At 40.2% G+C, this 12,302-nt stretch overlaps 1 protein-coding gene across 5 annotated transcripts in view; it reads left to right on the top strand.

Annotated features, from left to right (window-relative positions):
* ARHGEF7 (Rho guanine nucleotide exchange factor 7) overlaps nucleotides 1-12,302 on the top strand; it is a 188,672-nt gene that overhangs the window by 14,220 nt on the left and 162,150 nt on the right. The window lies entirely within an intron of this gene.

The raw sequence follows: 12,302 nt of genomic DNA on the forward strand, positions 1-12,302 counted from the left end.
AAGGGGTGGAACTGGGTGGGAGCGGAGTGGGGGTTGGAAGAGGCAGGGCAGAGGCGGGACCTTGGGGGAAGGGGTGTGGGGAGGGCTGGGGTTGAGCACCGCCAGGGAAAGGAGGAAGCTGGTGCCTGTGCTGCGAGAGAAATTATTTTATTGGTATTGTTCTCATTCGTATTGCTTCCCTGTACCCTGTCTGCAACAGTGCTTTCCAGACAGGCCTGGTTCAGCCGTCTCCTCTCCCTACCAGGAGGACAGAGGGGATCCTCTCTCCTTAGCTCCTGGTTTCTCAGTTGCCCCAGTGTTACCCAGCTCAGATTCAGAACACCCTCCATCTGTGGGAGGAAAAGAGGGAGCTTTGAGACAATGTCAGCTTTCTGGCTCCCTAAGGAAGCCTACAGTCCTGGCTCCTTGACTCACTGGCGGGCAGACCACGGTGTGCAGACGTCAGATGTTCAAAAATCAAGCCTCAAAAACTCACGAGAATGACTTAAAAATTGAGATTTTCAAAAATAATACTATTTGGGTTCTTTTTATTTACTTTCCGGCTTTTGAGCCTGTAGAGGTCACATTTTTCAAGCTTTTCTCCAAAAAATGACTTTTAAAAAAAATGAAAGTTGAGATTCTCATGCAGCCACTTGGTTCTGGAGCAGGGGCTTTAAGAAAAACACCAAATATCATGAGGCTTGTGATAAAATCATGAGAGTTGGCAATAGGTCAGAAATGTGCTCCAGCTGGCACCCTAGGGAGCTCTGCTCCCTGGCTCCTGGTCAGATTTGGCAATCCTGGGCTCACTAACAAGATCCATGGAACTGTGAATAGTTCCCTCCATACCTCTTTGGAGAAGTACAGTGGCGGTTCCAGTGCCCCATGCTGTTCAGAGCAACCTGTATGATGTGCTGGATCTGTCCTGCTCTGTATAGACTGATGGCTGCAAAGGTTGGAAAGAAATCTTCTTTTCCTTCGGGCTACCCTTTTAAGGCCAGTAGAGTGGGAGCATAGGTTAATAATCCAAATGGCTCCTCCTTTCAAGGGAACCTGGAGACAAAGAGGCAACTGCGGGCAGACTGGGGCATGGAGAAGAAAAACCAAACGTGCGGTGCCTGGCTGCTGCAGAATGGAGAATTCTGCATCCAAAATGTTGAATTTTGCCACTTCTTTCAAAATTTCAAATTTTGCAGCAAATGTCACTGATCCAGAATCACAGAGCACACCCGTTATGCTAATCTTATCTCTGACCCCAAAGCCAGAGATATTCCCTAACATGTTTGTATAACATATTTCCATTACAATAAAGAGTCCTTACTTTCAAGTGCCTGAGGGGAGGAAATAGGAATTCATTTGAATGGAAGTTAGGTCCCAAAGTAACAATGAGGCAGTAAATACAACCTACAAGGTGTTATAATAATGATGAGGGGAACTGGCAGGGCCCCTATATTTAGGTTGTGTAACACTTTCCATCATAAAGGAGTCTTGTTACCTTTCCTTTGAGAAGCTCTCACATCTTCAGTGTTTGCAGTAGGCCTTTGGTGTTTAGTAGGGCAGGGTGGATAAAAATCAATGATTTTTTTTTTTTAAATAAAAAAAATCTGATTTTTTAAAATGTAAATCGGATTTTTTTGATAAAATGCTTTTTGAGGAAAAAACCTATCTAAAGATAGTTTTAATTAAGATACATTATAGCTCAAAGATATCTCATCATGGAATAGGGATTATAAATTCTAATTCTATAGTATGAGACAATATATTCATATAATGTTTAAGAAAAGCTTTGTAAATAAATTCCAATAGTTCATGGATTAGGGATCCAATCTTATGGGGTTCCAGAGGCTTCTGTATAGATTATTTAGGTTAATCTTTCTATCTACTGTGACAAAGTTCCTGCTCTACCTTGGTGGGTCTTGTGCTTATTGGTGGATTTGGTCGCCTTGGAGCTTCACGGCAGCCCTCAGCTTGGCCGTTTTTCTGAACCCACTGTCCAGGTCGACTCCTCCTGTGTCTGACCAGGAGTTGGGAGGATTTGGGGGGAACCCGGGCCCGCCCTCTACTCTGGGTTCCAGCCCAGGGCCCTGTGGAATGCAGCTGTCTAGAGTGCCTCCTGGAACAGCTGTGCGACATCTACAACTCCCTGGGCTACTTCCCCATGGCCTCCTCCCAACACCTTCTTTATCCTCACCATAGGACCTTCCTCCTGGTGTCCGATAATGCTTGTACACCTCAGTCCTCCAACAGTCCGTGTTCTCACCCTCAGCTCCTAGTGCCTCCTGCTCCCAGCTCCTCACACGCACACCACAAACTGAAGTGAGCTCCTTTTTAAAACCCAGGTGCCCCGATTAGCCTGCCTTAATTGTCTCCAGAAGGTTCCTAATTGTTCTGGAACCTTCCCTGTTACCTTACCCAGGGAAAAGGGACCTACTTAGCGTGGGGCTAATATATCTGCCTTCTGTTACTCTTCTATAGCCATCTGGCCCGACCCTGTCACACTACTCAGTGCTCAGTCTAGAAGATACGATCAGAGATGCTTAGTTCTGCAGTTCTCAAACTGTGGATTTGTGTCTCCAAAAGTAATATGCTTGTTAACGGCAAAAATGTTTTTAAATAAATAAATAATATATAGAGGTGAGAGATAACAAACCTCAACTCTACTGTCCCTCTGCAAATTTATGTACAGAGTCAATCCCTTACCTCTGTCTAAAAGTGCAAAGTTTCAAAAAGTTCAATGAATAGAAGATTGTTGGGGGTGGAATAGATCTGGACAAGGAGAAGAAGTCTGGAGATAAATGTGAGAAGTGAGGGACATATGCTTGTTTTCTTAAAATATTATATATTTGCTGTTGAAGAAAAAAATCCAGAGTACTTAACGTTGTTGTTTTAGTTAAATAAAACAATGTAAATGTCTGTCTGGTGATGTTCTTCTCCGAATACAGCATGGCAAGAAAATCCTCCAAATATTAATGATTAACCTGTTGAATTGGAGATTGTTCACCTTCCAATGACTTCATAAATATCTCCTTCAATTATCTTTGATATATGAAATAAGTAATCATTCATTTTCTGATATAGCTGTAAAACTAATCTGAAAAGTGTTCAAAATAAATCACTGTTTAAAAATGTATAGTGTGTATCTTCTAAAAATGAAACCTACATCTATCTCTGAGTTGTGAAGCATATGTATTAAGGTTGTAACAACCAACATGAATGCACTTTTATGTAGAAAACCATGATTAAATTGAGTCTTCATGACTAGTGATTTAAACCATGATTTAAATCAATTTGATTTAAATCAAATCCACTCTGCAGCAGGGGGAATCTCCCCAGGCTACGGAAGTGCCTTTTCTTTGTCCTGTGACATTCCATTCAGATTTGTATGAGATATAAAATATTAACAGTTGCCATTTTCCTTCTCTCCTTCTGTTTCTCAGAAAAATGTTGTCAGCCTGCCTAAATCATTGAACCTTCTGAGGCTGGGCTCATGCCACCACCAAAGCAGCAGCAGCAGCACACACAGTAGAGGGAACACCAGGGTGTTGCTGGGGGGGGAGAGGGGCCGGCAGGGAAGATAGCTGGGCTGGGCTCTCCTGCTCAATAAACCCCAACACCTTAGTCATGGCTCCACTGCCTCATTTATCACCCACTCCCTGGAAGCACCACAGGGGGTAGGAGCTCCCTCAACTTCTGGTCTGGGAGAGACAGGCTGGGTTCCCTTCAACCACCCCTGGAGCAGCAACCCATCAACTTCGCTCCTCACCTGCCAGCTCTGGAAAAATAAACCTTTATCAGCTGGCTTCTAATGTTAGTCCTTAGAGCTCAAGTCGTAGCAGTCTGTGCTGTAATGCTGAAGGATGTTAGGATTCAGACCCTGCTGATGATTCAGGGTGGGGGTTTCTGACAGCTGTGCAAAATAAAAAATCCATACATCTAGAAAATTACAATGTAAAAGTTATTTCGGTTGCAAAGTCAAACATTTGAAAGTTAGGAAATGCAATGATAAAAGTTGCTGGGGCAACCTTAATTTGACTCCCTTGTGTGTAGGAATTAAGATACAGTCATGAATTATACAATCACATACTAATTTTTTCACAGGACCTCTGCCTCAGTACACAGGATGGAACCACAATGGGGCAGAATTAAAGTTGCATGGGCAACTGTAAATGTTATATTTACTAACTTGCAAGAGCTTGACTTTGCAACTTAAATAACAGTCTTTTAATGTACCTTTGTGTATAATATGAACATATATGGAAACAAATGAAAACAAATATGTTATTAGCTAAAGCTGTCATGGCATCTTTAGCTCATTCTGTTGTGTTTAAGGGCTTGAACCAAAGTCCACTAAAGTCAATGGGAGACTTTCCATTGACTTCAGTGGGATTTGGATTAGGCTGTGAAACAGGTATTGAAACACAGTATTTTACTTATTGCACAGTATATAGAGTTTTTTCTGAACATTGGTTAATGTTAGCATGGGTGCAAATTAACAAGGTGAGTTCAAGATGCTGTGTCAGTCTTAAAGTATAATTTTCATGCATCAGATTAAAGATTAAATTAAAAACTGGTCCAATTTCTGTGCAAGCCCCATGGAATCAATCTTTTAAGGCTGGCACAGAAGCGCATTGGAGTTTTTAGTGAAATGGTAGTGTCTATCTCTAATTTACTAATGTTATTATAACTTAGTTTTTCACTATCTACACTGGCTGTGCTTGAGCCTAAATTTTCAGAGCTTTCCCGTACAGAGAAACGCAAGTATGCAGCACACAGTTATTGCTGCATGTCTGATACACACAGTATCTCTGCAAACTCTGTGTACACCCATGTTCTTATATACTTTCCAGGTCACTAAAAATCAGTACTAAAGAACTACAGCACCACAGAAGCAATATAGTTTTATCCATAAGATGTGGTAAGACACTTCATTTGAAAAGAGAACTAATTGTTAAGTACATTATTTGTAAAAATTAATGAATTAGGCTGGGATTTTTCAAAGGAGCCTAAAGGAGTTGGTGTCCAATTCCTGTGAAAAGTCAGTGGAAGTTGGGTGCCTAACCATCTTGTATCCCACTGAAAACCCCAACCTACATTTAAAAAAAAATAATTACACATATAAGGGCTGATTCAAAGCCCACTGAAGTCAATGGCAAGAGGATGGACAGCCCTTGTAGTTTTTGGACCAGACCTTCAGGTGCTGTATGTTGCTGATTTACAACAGCCAAGGCTCTGGCGCTGTAACTGTAGCTGCAGATGCTATTATTATTACTATACTGCAAGAGTCTAATTCTTTTCTGAAACCTTCCGGGAAGCAGGTACTGCTTCCTCCTCCCTGGTGGTGGAGGGTGTCTCTCCAGCTCAGCTCCATGGAGTGCTCCCTACATGACCCTGTGCAGCAGTCACTGGTGGACTGGGAAAGCCTGGGGGTGCCATGCTGGAGTATCTGCCACTGTGTAGATTCATAAGCATTGATCCCTGCAGAGCGCAGGCAGGAGGCTAATACAGCTACCATAGTTACCGTAGAGCTGAGGCTCCCAAACTTTTTTTGCTGTGTTCCCCTTCTCCAGGGGAGTCACATAACAGGCCCTGGCCACAAACTTCCTCCCACCCGGGGAAGAAAGTGGCTTACTAAGGGCAGCAGGCAGCTCATGCCCGAGGTGGCAGGCTCCATTCCCAGAAGAGTGAATGAACATGCATCAGTCTGCACTGCTTTGGATCGTTATCGAGCAGAATCCGTCATCAGCATGGAAGCATGTCCTTTGGAATGGTGGCTAAATCATGAAGGGGCATACGAATGTTTGGCATATCTGACAAGTAAATACATAGCATCTTTTTGCCAGCTACAAAAGTCCCACGTGAATTCCTGTTCTCACTTTCTGATGACATTGTAAATAGGAAGTGGGCAGCATTATCTCCTGTAAATGTAAACAAACTTGTTTGTCTTAGCGATTGGCTGACAAAAAGTAGGACTGAGTGGACTTGTAGGCTCTAAAATTTTACAGTGTTTTGTTTTTGAGTGCAGTTATGTAACAAAAAAAATCTACATTTATAAGTTGCACTTTCATGATAAAGAGATTGCATTACAGTACTTGTATGAGGTGAATTGAAAAATACTATTTCTTTTGTTTATAATTTTTAGTGCGAATATTTGTAATAAAAATAATAATATAAAGTAAGCACTGTACACTTTGTATTTTGTGTTGTAATTGAAATCAATATATTTGAAAATGTAGAAAAACATCTAAAAATATTTAATAAATTTCAATTGGCATTCTGTTTAACAGTGTGATTAAAACTGTGATTAATCACGTTTAATTTTTTTTTAGTTAATTGCGTGAGTTAACTGTGATTAATTGACAGCCCTATAAATAAGCAGTTTGCTCATAAGATAAATAAATAAAATAAGTAGATGACTTGGGTTATTCATAGGTATAGCAGAAAAGTAAGAAGTGGGCCTTCAGAAAGATATTCATTACAAATTTTTAATGTTCATTCACTAAAATGAGAGTGCTTTCTTTCCATTTTGTAAATATAATAGTTTTCTACACCTCTGCCACAGCTCCCCTTACTGTTCCACCTTCCAAATTAAATAATTGTAATGTATTCTGTTTCTTCATGCATGGAAACTCTACCGTGCATACTTTGGATATTGTCTATCTCTTTTGTGTCCTTTTAGATGATTGATTTTTGTCTGAAGGGCCTAGATGTAGATTCACTAAACTGAATGTAATATTCAGTTTAAGGTGAAGATGTACTGTTTATATATATCATGTAGTATTCTACTACTTATCACATTACTTTCCATCTTTTTCATACTAAACGTTTGTTCACTTCTTGATCAGCGCTGTGCATCCAGCAAAAATCCTCATTGAACTATCCATAATAATTTCTGAGCGTTTAATACTTAATCAGAACCCATTGTATGGTTTAAATTGTTCATGCTGCACCTGCTACAAGTTTTACCTTGCACTTATCTCTTTGAATTCCTTTGTGTCACCCCAATTCCTACTTTTTGTTAGATCCTTCTGGCATTCCTGTAGTTTCTAATTATTACTATTCTTTGTTATTTGTAGTACTGTAATACTTACAAGCCCCAGTCAGGGAACAGCGGCCCCATTTGGTAGGTGTTCTACAAACATGTAGTGAAAAGATAGTCCCTTGGTTATAACAGATGGGAATAATCCAATAGGCAAAAGTGGGGAGGGAGCGGGGATGCGATAACAGAATTACAAACATGTTTTTTTCTTAGACTAGGTGTACACAGTATTGATTCTTTATTAAGCTAAATAATTTTGGGTCATGAACCTATTTTGCTGCCTCTGTTATGCCTCCTATCTTCTAGATAATTAGCGAATGTATCTGAACAACATCTTTCTTAATGATTGGTAAGGCAGTCCATTGTTGGCCTCCTTTCATGCTGAGAATTGGCTATTTATTTCAACTGTTTCCTATCCATATTTTAAATAATCCATGGACAAGACTACTTCTGAGTGTGAGAGGTAAAGTTTCCAAGTTTCCTATAGCTTCTTGGAAGGGATGTTACCTAATGCATTTTGAAATTATATGCACAGTTCTCTGAGTTTATTCCTTGTGTCACACTGTTTCTAAGCCATTTGTCGAAGAAGATTGCAAGGATCTTCACACAGTTTTAAGAGTTCCCTGAGTAATAACTGGGTGTCGTTGTTTCTGTTTTTAGGCTCTTTACTCTTGTCTGTTAAACTCTATTAGGAGAGAAAGACCTGGATATAGTAGATTCTCTGATCATTTGCTCAAATGCTTTTATTTCTTGGCAGATGCAAAGGTAGTTCTGTCCATGCAGCTGAGAAAATTGAATCTATGTTTGTGCCATTGATCTGACAAACAGTAAAGCAGGGCTTTGAAATGTACTCCCTTTTTTGAGAGAGAAGGAACTGCCTTTTTAAAGATTTGCCAGGGTTTATTAACTACCTTTCTTCTTTTGAGGGAAGCACAGTTGTCAGCTAGAAAGGTGCATGTTTTTGACAGGGATGAGACTTCTGGGCAAGTCTAAAACATTCTGAAAATGCCATATGACCCACGTTTAAACTTCTGGAGGTGGAAGGGAATCCTTTGCCATTTTTGCAAAGCCTTGATTGGCAGTTGTCTCCATCCTATCTTATTTGATGGCATCCTTTTTGAGCTCTTTGTTTGTCCTGTTACCAGATACTGCAGCCACCTATGAGATAATGTCTATGACTTCTGGGCCAGCTACACAGGGTTGGTTCTTTAAAACTCCCGAATTCTGTGTTTAGCTAGTTGAGGGCCTAGGAATAAGAATTATTGCTTGTTAAAGAGATAAACCTGATTGAGTCACAAGACAAGAATCACTTGGTGGACAAGGAATTTGTTTCTGATGAGAGAAACTTGGATTTATAGTGACTTGTTACTTGTCATTCTTATTTTTGCACTGTGCATAGTTTTGGGGGTTCCTCATTATGAAAAGAGATCTTGATAAAATGGAGACAATCTAGAGGAGAATGTAAGAAATGATAAAGGTAGGGTGACCATATTTCCCAAAGGGAAAATGGAATACTGTGTGGGGCTACCCCAAGCCTCCCCTCCTCCCCTCCCGCTGCACAGGGTTATCCCTAACCACTTGTCCAAGCCTCCCTTCCCCCATGCAGGGCTGGCCTCAGCTGCTTGCCAACAGCAAACTGGACAAATACCCACTTTTGCCAAAAAAAAAAAAAAAAAAGTCAGGATGGCCAGGACCGGGTTTAAAAAAGGGACTGTCCCAGCCAAAATGGAAGATATGGTTACCCTAGATAAAGGGATTAGAAGTTACAAACTATGAAGAGAGATTAAGGGAATTTAATATGTATACATTTTAGAGAAAAGACCCAGGGGGAATATGATCAGTCTATAAATACTTGAAAGATAACATGGAGAAGAAAATATTTAAGATTGCACAATACAGAGCATAGACATAGGAGAGAAAAGGAAAAGGTAGACTTTAGGAAACTTAGTCTAACCATTGGGTGATGGAATAATTTGCTGAGGGAGTTTGAGGCACTGTCATTAGAGTCGTCAAAAAGTAAATTAGGCAAAACAATTAGGAGATATAATAAACCGTCCACTAATGCAAGAGGGATTAACTTAATGAACCTTTTCAGGCATTTTCTTCTACCATTGTTTCCTTTTCCAAAGAATTACTTGCTGGGGTTCCTGATCAGTGTGGTGTAGTCTATTATGCCAATGTTCTTGTTTTTAAATTATATTTTTGATTTTCAATAGATATAGAATATACTCAGGGAATGTAATACAGAAACACTAAAACCCTTGATTGCTGAAAGATAAGCAAACATGAAAGTAGAAACATTAAGCAGGCAATCATGTCTAATAGAGTATTAGCAAAAACAATAGTTTAAGCACCTTCCTTAAGTTTTTACAGACCCTATATTTTAAAGATCTTCAAGGGCTTAGATCTTAGAGTGCTGAAGTTTAGATGTAGAATTCCTTAAAGATTTAACGCGTGGTTTAAACCTTAAATTGGCCTGCTTCATGTCACTTGGATCCTGATCTAAAGGTGTTGGCATTGGTTATTTTTTATGGTCATTTCCCAATTGGAGGCTGACTTCGCTACAATCTAAACTTTAAATCTGGAAGCTGATTGTGACTAAGTATTTCTAATAATTTAAATTTTCCTGGTTCAAGCAAGTCATCCATTTTTATTGACTTTTATTTAAATTAGCATAGAGCCCAAAATGTCTTTGGCACTGTACAAACATATGGGAAGGCACAGTCCCTTCCCAAAAGAACTTGATGTCAGCATTTCAGGAGTTAAATATTCCAAGGGAAACCTCAAGTACTGTATAATGGAAGAATTATACTTAGATTCATAGATTCATAGATATTAAGGTCAGAAGGGACCATTATGATCATCTAGTCTGACCTCCTGCACAATGCAAGCCACAGAATCTCACCCACCCACTCCTGCGATAAACCTCTCACCTATGTCTGAGCTATTGAAGTCCTCAAATCATGGTCTAAAGACTTCAAGGTGCAGAGAATCCTCCAGCAAGTGACCCATGTCCCATGCTACGGAGGAAGATGAAAAACCCACATGGACTCTTCCAATCTGCCCTGGAGGAAAATTCCTTCCCGACCCCAAATATGGCGATCAGCTGAACCCTGAGCATATGGGCAAGATTCACCAGCCAGATCACCCAGGAAAGAATTCTCTGCAGTAACTCAGATCCCACCCCATCTAACATCCCATCACAGGCCATTTGGCCTATTTACCATGAATAGTTAAAGATCAATTAATTGCCAAAATCATGTTATCCCATCATACCCTCTCCTCCATAAACTTATCGAGTTTAATCTTGCCAGATAGGTCTTTTGCCCCCACTGCTTCCCTTGGAAGGCTATTCCAGAACTTTACTCCTCTGATGGTTAGAAACCTTCATCTAATTTCAAGTCTAAACTTCCCGATGGCCAGTTTATATCCATTTGTTGTGTCTCTAGTGCCATAAGCATGCATGACATACACAGATGACTTAATTTTTTTTTAAAAAGTCACTGCCTAAAGTCGTTTATAATCTAATGGGCATTCTTGTATGGTGCTGAGCCCCCTCAACTCCCATTTATGTTGCAATTCCATACAATATTTTCCCTCCCAAATAGAGATATATATTCAGGGCCCAATTCTGCTCATCCTTACTCAAGCTGAGCAGTATCTTACTTGGTACGTTTTTCCATTGAAATCAGAAGAATTATTTGTGAAGTAAGGTCCTGGTACTGCGAACATTTACGCACATGCAGAACTTTACTCATGTGAGTTGTCCTATTGAAGCTAATGGAACTGCTTGCATGTGTGGAGGTATGCTTGTGCTTAAGCATTTGCAGGACTGTGCCTAAGCTACCACTCTATGAGTAAGGGTGCTGTAATAAGTGATAATTGGCTGTGGAGCACAGACACTTCCATTTTAAAAAAAATCTTTATTTCAGTCAAGTCTTTCCCCTTTGCAAGCTTCCTGCTTTGCAATGGACTATTAAGAAATCACAGCTGTCCGGTAGACTATGAGCAAAGAAAGTTAGTTAATAATCACTGTTAAATTCCACTGTCTGGTGTTAGCTTTTTGATAACTAGTAAAGCAGATACGACGCTTTACTATAAAGTTTTTCTTGGGATTTCCACTCATGATTTTAAGGCATACGGCCACATTCTCCTCTCACATACCGATTGATTTTGAAGTGCAAATTGGAGTCAAAGGGAGCACTGCATACACAACAAAGAACAGACTACATCCCATAGTGTGATACCCACTATGTTCCCTGAAATTAGATTGCATTCTTAATTGATGTTTGAATTATGAAAAGTATTTCATTTTTTTTAAATGTCAGAATTTTGGATATTGGTTTGGTTCTGAGCCAGCGAAGGGATTGGGATTTCCAGGTCTTGGTCTTCAGAAATTAAGGACTTGCTCCTACAAGGTACTGAGCATCTCTTGAGAGGTGTTGATCACTCTCCTCTCCCCTTGAGTTCAACTTTCATTGGCTTTGGTGGGAGATGGTGGTGCTTAGCATCTTGCAGGATTGGACATTGTAGCAGACATGATTTAAAATATGGTCTTTTTTACTTGCAGGTAAAGACTTTTAATGGTACAATGCGTTTTTTATGCGGTCACTATTATCTCTTTACTTTTTTTTATTGTATACTCTGCATTTTTTATCGTCCGTTACTGAAAACGATAAAGATCATGCAAATCTACTCTGTGTTGTCACACATTTCTATCACTGTTACCCTTGTCTTCACTTGCTTTGTTACATCCACTTGTGTCTAAATTTAGGCACTAATCCTGCAATCTAATCCAAGTGGCCAGACTGCTACACTTGTATGGATTCCTTTGATTTCAGTGGGACTTCCATTCAACTCAATGGGCCTTTGCATAGGTACAGTGGCTTGTCTGTTTGGATCAGACTGCAGGACTAGTGGGCCTTTAGTTGAAAACTCTTTGGAGGCAAGTACCCTCCCTATATGTACCACTGTATGTTAGTACAGCACTCCAATACAATGGACCTCTGGGTCCTACCTGTATTACACGACTGTAATAGTACAGAAGTGATAATTCTGAGTGAAGTGCCGAACAGCCGAGCTGCATTCATTTTAGGCTCTGGTTCTAAACCCTCCTCTTTGCAGATTCAGTGTGTTTGAAAGATGCTGTACAACAGGAAGTTGTGTTGCACCGAGCATCATTTCCAAGGCAGGACTTCCTTTCCACGGGGCTCAGGGAAAGTCACCGTTTTTTGAACAAAGGGAGCAAATGCTGCTGTTAGATGTGTCTGTTGGAGGGATGTTATCT

Source organism: Chelonia mydas, chromosome 1 (genome assembly GCF_015237465.2).
Source record: "Chelonia mydas isolate rCheMyd1 chromosome 1, rCheMyd1.pri.v2, whole genome shotgun sequence".
Classification (NCBI taxonomy): Eukaryota; Metazoa; Chordata; order Testudines; family Cheloniidae; genus Chelonia; species Chelonia mydas.